Source organism: Cibotium barometz, chromosome 13 (genome assembly GCF_041138505.1).
Source record: "Cibotium barometz isolate CiBa-2024 chromosome 13, ASM4113850v1, whole genome shotgun sequence".
Taxonomy (NCBI): Eukaryota; Viridiplantae; Streptophyta; class Polypodiopsida; order Cyatheales; family Cibotiaceae; genus Cibotium; species Cibotium barometz.
This window is the reverse complement of record NC_141058.1, coordinates 51044286-51054114: the sequence shown is the minus strand read 5'-3', so window position 1 is coordinate 51054114 and position 9829 is coordinate 51044286.

Genomic DNA, 9829 nt, shown 5'->3' with positions numbered 1-9829 from the left:
AAGAAGCCACCATAACTTGAGGTGTTTTCCCACTATTTTTGATCTGAGTCGTAGTTGTTCCACTCTAGCAGTGGCTACAAATGTCCCTCCAAATCGACCTATGATGTAATCCCAAATGATGTTTGATTGCTTGAGGGATAAAAAACGATACCATGCACATCAATAATATCCCATATGTGGTGAATTCCAAGCACAAAAAGGTTATAGGCCTTCCTTGGCTTGGCTGGGATAATGTAAGAGACACTTCAAACACCCTATTCCAATGAATGCTCTCCATAGTTAAAGAGTTTCCCTATTCCTTGGCTTGGCTGGGATAATGCAAGAGACACTTCAAACACCCTATTCCAATGAATGCTCTCCATAGTTAAAGAGTTTCCCTAGTTTGGGGGCCGGCCCAACCAATGTAGGTGGAGTAACAAAGCTTTCCCATCTTGAATGAGAGAAGTAGCATAGGGAGAACCCATGTGATTTTGACATTAAAATGTCCAAAAGTTATATCACCATAACGGTGACCCAACGTCCATATGCTTCTGTATGATGGAGACACACATATTTCCCAACATGTGAGCCCATGGCTTTGTTTGTGTGCCACAAAATCAGGTAGAAGCATTTCCTTCCTCGCAAGAACATGATAATGGATATTGAGAATATTAAGTCCACCATGTATCTTAGGCGAGCAAACCAATTCTTACTTCATCAAATGAAGGGTTTTTCTATCCTCTTTTGTTTTCCACAAAAATTCCAAGGCTTTAGACATGAAATGATCAATATAGATAACAAAGGGAGATAGAATTACACATATGCCATGATTATAGGCTGCACTATTCATAGACGTGTAGACAGCTTCCACAATCTCTTCTTTGAGGGAGATCTCCCATCCAATGGGATATTGAAGATGTTTGACTATCTAATTAGGTGGCACAACTTGTCCTGGCAAGATTAATCTATGCCAATCAAAATTTTTAGCAGGTAATAGCTTTGATTTTATGAAGTCAATATTTAGCCCAGTAGAGCAACCATCCAGTTCATAAAGTGACAAAGCTTGCATGAGAACACTCACATTAGGCTCTGTGTTCTGAGGAAAAAAGAAAGAATCATCAGCATACGCTTGAGCCACAAAGTTGTTCCATCCCCCATGGAAATTCCATGTAGCGCCATCGTGTGACAACTTGCCCATGTACAGAAGAATGTACAGAAGAGGTATAGAAGCATCAAATGCATAGCAATGGCATATAGCAGAGCACTGAGAGGACAACCCTATTTGATAGATTTTCCAAATTTTCAAGGAGCCGAAAGTTCTCCCAGAATGCATTTCTATGTCCCTTCTTGATATAGCCAAAAAATAACATTTTTCATTTTTCATTTTGCACCCAAATCTCATTCTGACCATTACCTATGCTATGAAATTCCACTGGACAGTATTAAAGGCTTTAGCTATGTCCACTATACACACACACACACACACACATACACACTCACGCACACGTGCACCCACACATGTGTGCATGCACGCACACACACACACACATGTGAACATATACATACATGCATATGTAATCTATCTATAAATTATGCACACACACACACACACACACACACACATACACGCATGTGCACACACACATACACACACTCTATTTTAGTGAAACCACTGCTTCATTAATAAAAGTAATGTACATGCATTGTTGTCCCATGGTGGGACAACTACGACTTAGATCAAAAGAGGGAAAACACCTCGTGTTGCAAAAAAGAGAGCTATCCAAGATTAAAATGGTAAAGTGATCTACGAAAGAAGGAAAAGGGTCGACATGAACAACAGAAAAAGGTAGCACTCCAAGGTTAAAATAATCTCTCAGAGACTCGTAAAGTGATCTATGGAAGAAGGAAAAAAAGTCAACATAAAAAACAAAAAAGGCAATTGATTCTAGACATGGTAGATAGTCTAGAGTGCCTAGAATCTCGCCTAATCCAAAAAGACTGCATAAGTTGGCAATGGTGGAGAGAGTCAACCAAAAATCCAAAACTGCCTCCCAAAAAGTATGCTAAAAAATCACGCCCTTAGGTGCCCTGATGATCTGTTCAGAAGGGCTTGAGAGTGGGACCAGTACCACAAAATATGGGGCACTATCTCACATGGATGAGAACATCGCCTACATGAGGTTGAAACTATGTGTCTACGTGCCAAAAGAATCCCCACCAAAAAAAACACCCATAATACATCTCCATAGAAATATTCCTTCTTTGCTTCAAGGGAAATTTTCTCTTCCATATCCATCCCAATGCCACTTTCCACCAAGGCAAGGATTTAGACATCCTCCATAGATGATTCATATGCTCATGAATCCAAGGGGAGAAGGGGGGGGAGGGGGGAGGGGGCAAAAAGAGCCTTTATGTCCTAGAAATTGTGAGTTGATGAAAAGGAATAGGCTTATATCCAAGGAGGTGTCTATCAAAAACTAGTCCATGAGCCGGCCTTCTTCTTGAAGCACAGGCACCCATGCCATCATGGGCTCACCCCCACATGCTTGTAAAGTTTGCCACATCAGAGGATGTTTCATATGTCAAACAGTGCCCAATGGGCATTTTTCAAGTCTCCTACACTATAACAGAATGACAGTATAACAATGTTTCTATTCGCTATTAGAAGAACTGCTATCTTCGCTGCCACCAATGGGAGCACTTCCACAACAATGTTTTTAGCAGTGAAATATCACTACCCATCACAACAATATTTTGTTGCCTGTTGGAAATGCTACAGTGACAAAAACCTGCAAAAAAAAACTGGGCTAGATTGGGGAGTTTTCACAAGACTCCCAAGTGTGCCCCAACTTTCCCAGCTTTTAAAAAAAAAGGTCTATACCCTAGCTTTTTAAAAAAATAAAGAGATAGGGCTTAAGAGCTTCAAGCTCGTATGTATAAAGCATAAGACTTTAAGCTCTCTAGCATGAGATCTTATACATAAAGATCTTAAGTAGCATAAGATCTTATTTAAGCTCTTATGCATGATAAGTTATGTTCATAAAGAGCTTGCATGCATAGCTACAATGAAAAAATAAAAATTAGAACCTACATATAAGGAGAACCTCTGGGCAATGGTTATATCATCTCCATAATGACCCTCCAAATTGACCTATGATTCAATCCTAAATGACAATGTCTAACTGCTTAAGGAAATGAAAAAACCAACCATGCTCATTAATAACATCCCGTATGTGGCAAATTCCAAGCACAGAAAGGTTATAGGCCTTCCTTGGCTAGGATAGTGCAAGAGGCACTTCAAACACCCTACTCCAATGAATTCTCTCCATAGTCAAATAATTTCCCTAGTTTGGGGCCAACCCAACCAATGTATGTAGTGTAACAAAGCTTTCTATTCTTGAATAAGAGTAGTAGCATAGAGTAGTTTGAGTGTTTTCCCAACCAACCTATGATCAACCCATAAGAACACCAATTAGGAAATTTGGGAAAACATATAGACTTTGGAAATTTTAAAATCATGGGCATCTCATTAAATTTTGGAATATCAATTAATTTCATTAATTCCTCTTCCTATGTTGTTAATGCTATGCTAATTTTTAATGGATGTTTTAGTCAAGAGACAGTCCCATTTGATTTGGTTTTCTAATGATTATGTATTCTTTTCACACAAAGTGGAGTTGATTGAAATAAAAAATGGTGGTTCTTATAAACACCATTTTGGCTTCTTCAAAGGCTTAACTACACTCTCTCAAGTTTTGAAGAAATAACAACATTCCATTAATTTGGTAATACGAAAAAAAAGATGTCGATAATAAGAAAAGAACCAATGAGACAAACAAAAAAATCTTGTTATATTCACATCCACTTCTACACATCCTTGTAAACTAGTGGGGTCTTTCTTATTGTTGCAATTTTTAGTTCAACAATCAACATATACCTCCACGCCTCTCACATTTCTTTTTTGAGTACTGGTTCCAAATATTGTATCAAATCTATCTTGTAGTTCGCAAAGATTTTATTTATATTAAAATTAGTTTGAGTTACACTTAGCCAAATAGGGTAGAATGGATCTGATGGTGGTGGGCACACAAGGACAAAGTCTCCCTTTTTAACATCCATCATAGGTTTGAATGCCTCCTTCAATTTTTTGCTTAGACGACCATATTAGTGATCATCTAGTTCTTTCACCCCCTAGAAATTCATAATCGGGTGTTTCATATAGAGTAGATTTGTTTGTCCCTTGCGGCTGTGGGTACATAACATCCACCACAAGTTTAAATACCTTATTCATTTTTTTACTCAGAGGATCACATTAGTGATTGTCTAGTTCTTCCACCCCTCGAAATTCATCATCGGGTATTTCATATGTAGTAGATTCATTTTCCCCTTGTGTTCTTGACCAAAAATCTATATACAATCCATCATTTTAAACATTTATCTCTTTATATGTAGTAGATTCATTTGTCCCCTATGTTCTTGGCCAAAATTCTATATACAATCCATCATTTTAAACATTTTTATCTTCTATCATGTTTTATAATCTATCATAGGGTTGATGTACAATGTAGAAGGTGCCACTAGCCCTTGAATAACTACCCAATGCTACCAATATTTTATGTAGACTTTGATCCTAGAAATCACTTGGAAGTGATCCTTAATTTTGGAACCATATATTGGATCCCTTTGGTAGCATAAGATTTCCTTGATTATCCTTTTTCTAGCTCAATGCCACCTTATTTCAGCATCCAGACAATCGTTTTTTGGTGTAGTACTGGAAAATTATCTTGCATGAAGAACCTATATTGATGAAAAGGTTTAGAGAGTGATCTTGGCATGCTCTATGATTTAGTACTTGGAACCCATGGCCTTAGATTTAAACTTGTCACCAAACCTATTTGTGCGATGGGGAAGGTCCAACTCAATGCTCTTGGCAACCATGCCTAGCTATTTGGACTATCATCCAAATCTAAAGTTGTTCTTAGATGAAGACTTGGAATCCATGCCCTTATATTTGGACTCCTGCCTAAATTAATGCCCTTATATTTGGAATCCTATCTAAATCAATGCCCTTAAATGTCCACATCAATGCTCTTGGAACCCATGCCCTTCTATTTGGACTCGTTCCAAAATCAATGCTCTTGGAATCCATGCCCTTAGATTTTGACTAATGTCCATATCTCGCTCTTGTCTAAGGTTGGGAGTTGGAACCCATGCTCTTAGCTTTAGATGTGGCCATGGAGAAGGCTACCACCCCTATAGGATTCTGACTTGGAAGCCATGCTCTTTGATTTAGACTTGTGGCAAAATTTTGGTATGTCATGGGGATGGTCCTAATCAATGCTCTTGCAACCCATGCCCTTTTCTCTTAACTTTATAGAAAATCTTGGAGATAGCAGGACTTGGAAATATATGCCCCTAAATTTGGACTTTTGTCCAAATCTTTATGTGATTTAGGGAAGGCTAAAAATCGTACAGGCCAACTAATGCAAGGTCATCCAATACCAAATGTGTCCAAAATTACAGTGCATTGACCAAAGAAGCTTGGGCATGAAACAAGATTAGGACTTGAAATCCATGCCCTTAGATTTGGATGTTATATTGGGCCAACAACCCTACTGGTGGCCAACCAATGAGCAAGATAATCCAATAACAAATGTGTTCAAAATTATAATGCATTGACCCTAGAGTCCAAAGAATCTTGGGCATGAAACACGATTAGGGCTTGAAATGCATGCCCTTATATTTGGATGTTGTGTCCAAACTTGTAGTGCAATGGTTCCACCAATGTCCAAATGTTGGGCTTGAAACTAGATTAGGACTTGAAACCCATGCCCTTACATTTGGTCCAAATATTTGTGTATTATTGGTAAGGCCTAAATCAATATTGTTGAGATCCATGCCTGTAGATTTGGAGTTATCTTGTTTCCAAATGTGTAGTGTAATGATCCCTCCATTGTCCAATTGTTGGGACATGAAACAAGATTAGGACTTGAAAGCCATGCCCTCACATTTGAACGTATGTCCAAATCTTTTTACATTATGGGGGTAAGGCCTAAATAAACATTATTAGAAGCCATGATTGAGATTTGGACTAGTGTTGAAATCTGTAATACTATTAAATAATCAACAATATTAGAAGCAATACCCAATATTTGGACTAGTGTTGAAATCTTGATCTTCTTTAAGTCCTACAGTTAAACCTTGGATTTGGACCAATGACCAAATCTTGGCATGCTTTAATACCAGGACTTGGAGCTCAATGCCCATAGATCTAGATTTGTGGCCAATTCATGTGCCATGTTGAGGTCCACCTCCTTAATTGGCCATACACAAATGCATGCCAATGGCATGAACATCCAAAGACTATATGACTCCATACCCATGCCATTGAATTCGGACATCCAAATTGAAGATCCAAAGGCTATGGCTTGGAAAGGTCACTAATTTATCATCCTGTGCTCTTTGAATTGTGAATTTGGTCTTCTAACCAATTCTAAGAATGTCATATCCTTAGGGAATTGTTTTCTCCATACCTTTGAATGATCTAAGTCAAAACCCATGCCATTGAGTTTGGACATGTCCTCTACCCTCTAAATTGTGAATTTGGCCTTTTGACCAATTCTTTGTTTTCCATATCCTTGTGCTCTAAATCATTTTCTCTGGAACCTTTGAATTCTATAAGTCTATGCTTCTCTAGACCTTTGAATGCTTCTCTTTGGAGCCATGGAGTCTAAGATTTGGTATCTTTGTGTGTCATGTGGGAAGGCCTAAATAAACTATCTTAGAACCTATGCCCTTAGATTTGGATAAGTAAACAAGATGTGGAATGTTCTATGATTAGAACTTGGAATCCACGATCTTAGATTTTTTTGGTCTTATAGCCAAATATATGCTTGCAATGGGGAGGTCCCAATTGCATGCTCTCAGATTATTATTTTCCAAATCAATGGATGTTATAAGATTAGGATGTTGAACCCATGCTCTTAGGTTTGGATTTGTGACCAAATAGCTATGTGTAAACCAATGCCCCAAACCACCAAGACTAAGTGTTTTGGAAAATGGTCCAAATTGTTCTCTACCCTCCAAATGATAGATTTGGTTGGCATAATCTCTCAGTACAATGGGCCAAATGTCCAAATCTTGGTATGAAATAAGATGTAGTAAGATTTGGACTCAAAACCCATGCCCTTAGATTTGGCCTTGTGTCCAAGTCTTTGTGTGGTGTCATGAGGAAGGCCCAAATCAATGCTCTTGGATGCCATACCCTTAGATTTGCATTAGTGTCCATATCTCACCATGAGGTTAGGATTTGGAACCCATGCCCTTTTATTTGAACTTGTGGACAAATCATTATAAGCCATGGGGAAGGCCACCACCCTAGGATTAGGGCTTGAAAGAAATTCCCTTAGATTTGGGCTTGAGACAAAATCTTGGCATGCATGAGTTAAGAATTGAAATCATAAACATATGACCTAATATTTAGGTGATTTAGGTAAGGCCAACAAACCTATTGGCCATTTAAAGGGTCCGACTAACGAACATGGTTACCAATACCAATGTATCCAAACTTGTAATGCAATGGCCCCAGCATCCAAATCTCAACCCATTCCCTTAACTTTGGAACAAATCTTTGTGTGCCATGGGGAAGGCCTAAATCAATGCTATTGGAAGCAATGCCGTAAGATATGGACTAGTGTTAAAATCTTAGTATTCTCTAATATTAGTACTTGAAACTAATGCATTAAGATTTGGACTTGTGTCCAAATCTATGTGTAGAATGGCAAAGGCCCAAATAAAAGTATTAGAAGCTATGCTATTAGATTTGGACAAGTGTCCAAAACTTGGCATGCTCTAAGATTATGACTTGGAACCCATGTTCTTAGATTTGTGTCTTATATCTAAAACTTGGCATGCTCTAAGATTATGACTTGGAACCCATGTTCTTAGATTTGTGTCTTGTTTCTAAAACTTGGCATGCTCTAAGATTATGACTTGGAATCCATGTTCTTAGATTTGGTTTTGTGTCCAAATCCTTATGTGCCATGGGGAAGTCCCAAACTAACATTCATAAATTAGTATATTGTTAAAATTGTTGTGGTTAACATGGTCTCTCCCACCCTAATTTTGTAGTAAAGTGCTTCGCCATCTTACCTTTCTATGAGATAGAAACATATCTTTTGTAAGACATCGTTGGAACATATAAAGTGGCCTTACTTTATGCTTAACACCAAATGGGGAAGTCTCAAACTTCAAGTATATACTTGCTTAGGCTAGTAATTGAGTGCCATGGACTATTTTCAAGTTATGATCATCCAGGAGTGAACATTATCCACTTGTATATACTTGCTTAGGCTAGTAATTGAATACCATGGACTATTTTTAAGTTATGACTATCCAAGTGTGAACATTACCCACTTGTATATAGACACTCTTGACATTATGGGCCATGGATTATCATTCCCCTTTGTAATAGAATTCGTGTGAGCTTTCTTCCCTCTTGTCTCTACTCTCTTGCATGTTTCTTGAACCTTTGTTGTAATAAAGTGCTAAAGGACTATGGTCTTGGGCATGGCCTTGGGCATAGCCCAATGTGGAGGCCAAGGTATTACTAAGTGTGAAAAGGGCCCAAAGGTATATAAGCCAATTCTAAGGCCAAGTTGTAAATAATCACTTTTATCATCTTTACTCAATATCAATCAAGTCTTGCTCATGTAAGCTTCCATGGTGACCTTCACCCATGTCTTGGACTCCATGTAAACAATGTCCCGTGTTCCCGACTCTATGTTAATGAGTCATCTCCTTCCTCCCTTCTTTCATTGGTGTCAGAGCTCATGCCGTTGATCCATTTCAGGTATTTTCTTGATTTTTTTTCTAATTTCTGACTGTTTCATGGCTGGAAATATTTTCTTGTCATGGGAGAGTGATGGAGACCTTGGATTGTGTCAAATTTCCTTTGATTTTTTCAAATTTTAATGGTTTTTGGAAAGATTTTAGGATTTGGGACCAAATTTGGGCCAAATTTGAGTAAGCTTGGGGTAGCGGGGCCAAATTTTGGGCAAGATTTTTTGGAAATTTTTGCATCCCACGTCTTTGCTCTTCTCCCTCTTCTTGCTTGGTTTTTGGAGAGCTTTGGTGCTTCAATCCATGGCTTAAAGCTTGACCAAGCTTAGGGCACTGGTTGGGGAGTGCAATAGCTTCATTTCAAGCTTATATGGTGGCCTTTTTGCGCATTTTTTGCTCATAAGGCTGTTGCTTTTGCCCTTCTTCATGGTGTTTGAGAGCTCAAGATTCATAACATTGGCCACTCCAGCACTTACCAAATGATCTCCTATGTGTAAGCTTTGCATACATGTCTTCAATGCTTCAATATTGCATGTTTCTTTACATTAGGGTTTTCATGAAAAATTAGGGTGCTTTTCTACACTCACACATATGATTTGTTGATGCTAAAGCATGAGATTGCATGAATTTTGGCCTGTTCTTGAAAATTAGGCTTTATTGAGAAATTAGGGATTGCTCTCATCTTTTTGGGATCCAGGGAATTAATCATGTTCATTAACCTTTCCTTTGATCATCCATACATTCATTGCATCAAAATGATAGAGAAATTAGGGTTTCTTGGTTGAAACAATGTTTTAGGGCAAATCCATCAAAATTAGCTCACTTGGGGGGTTCTTTTTGGTTTCTAATGCATAATCACACTCACATTGACTTGATCATTCCTTGCAAAATTTTTAGCTTTGGGAATATCATACATCAATCATTTGTTCATTGAAACCAAGTGCTCTTTATTTTTGGGGTTTCTTTCATGCATTCATGCATAGCAAGCTTATTGTATATATGCATTGAA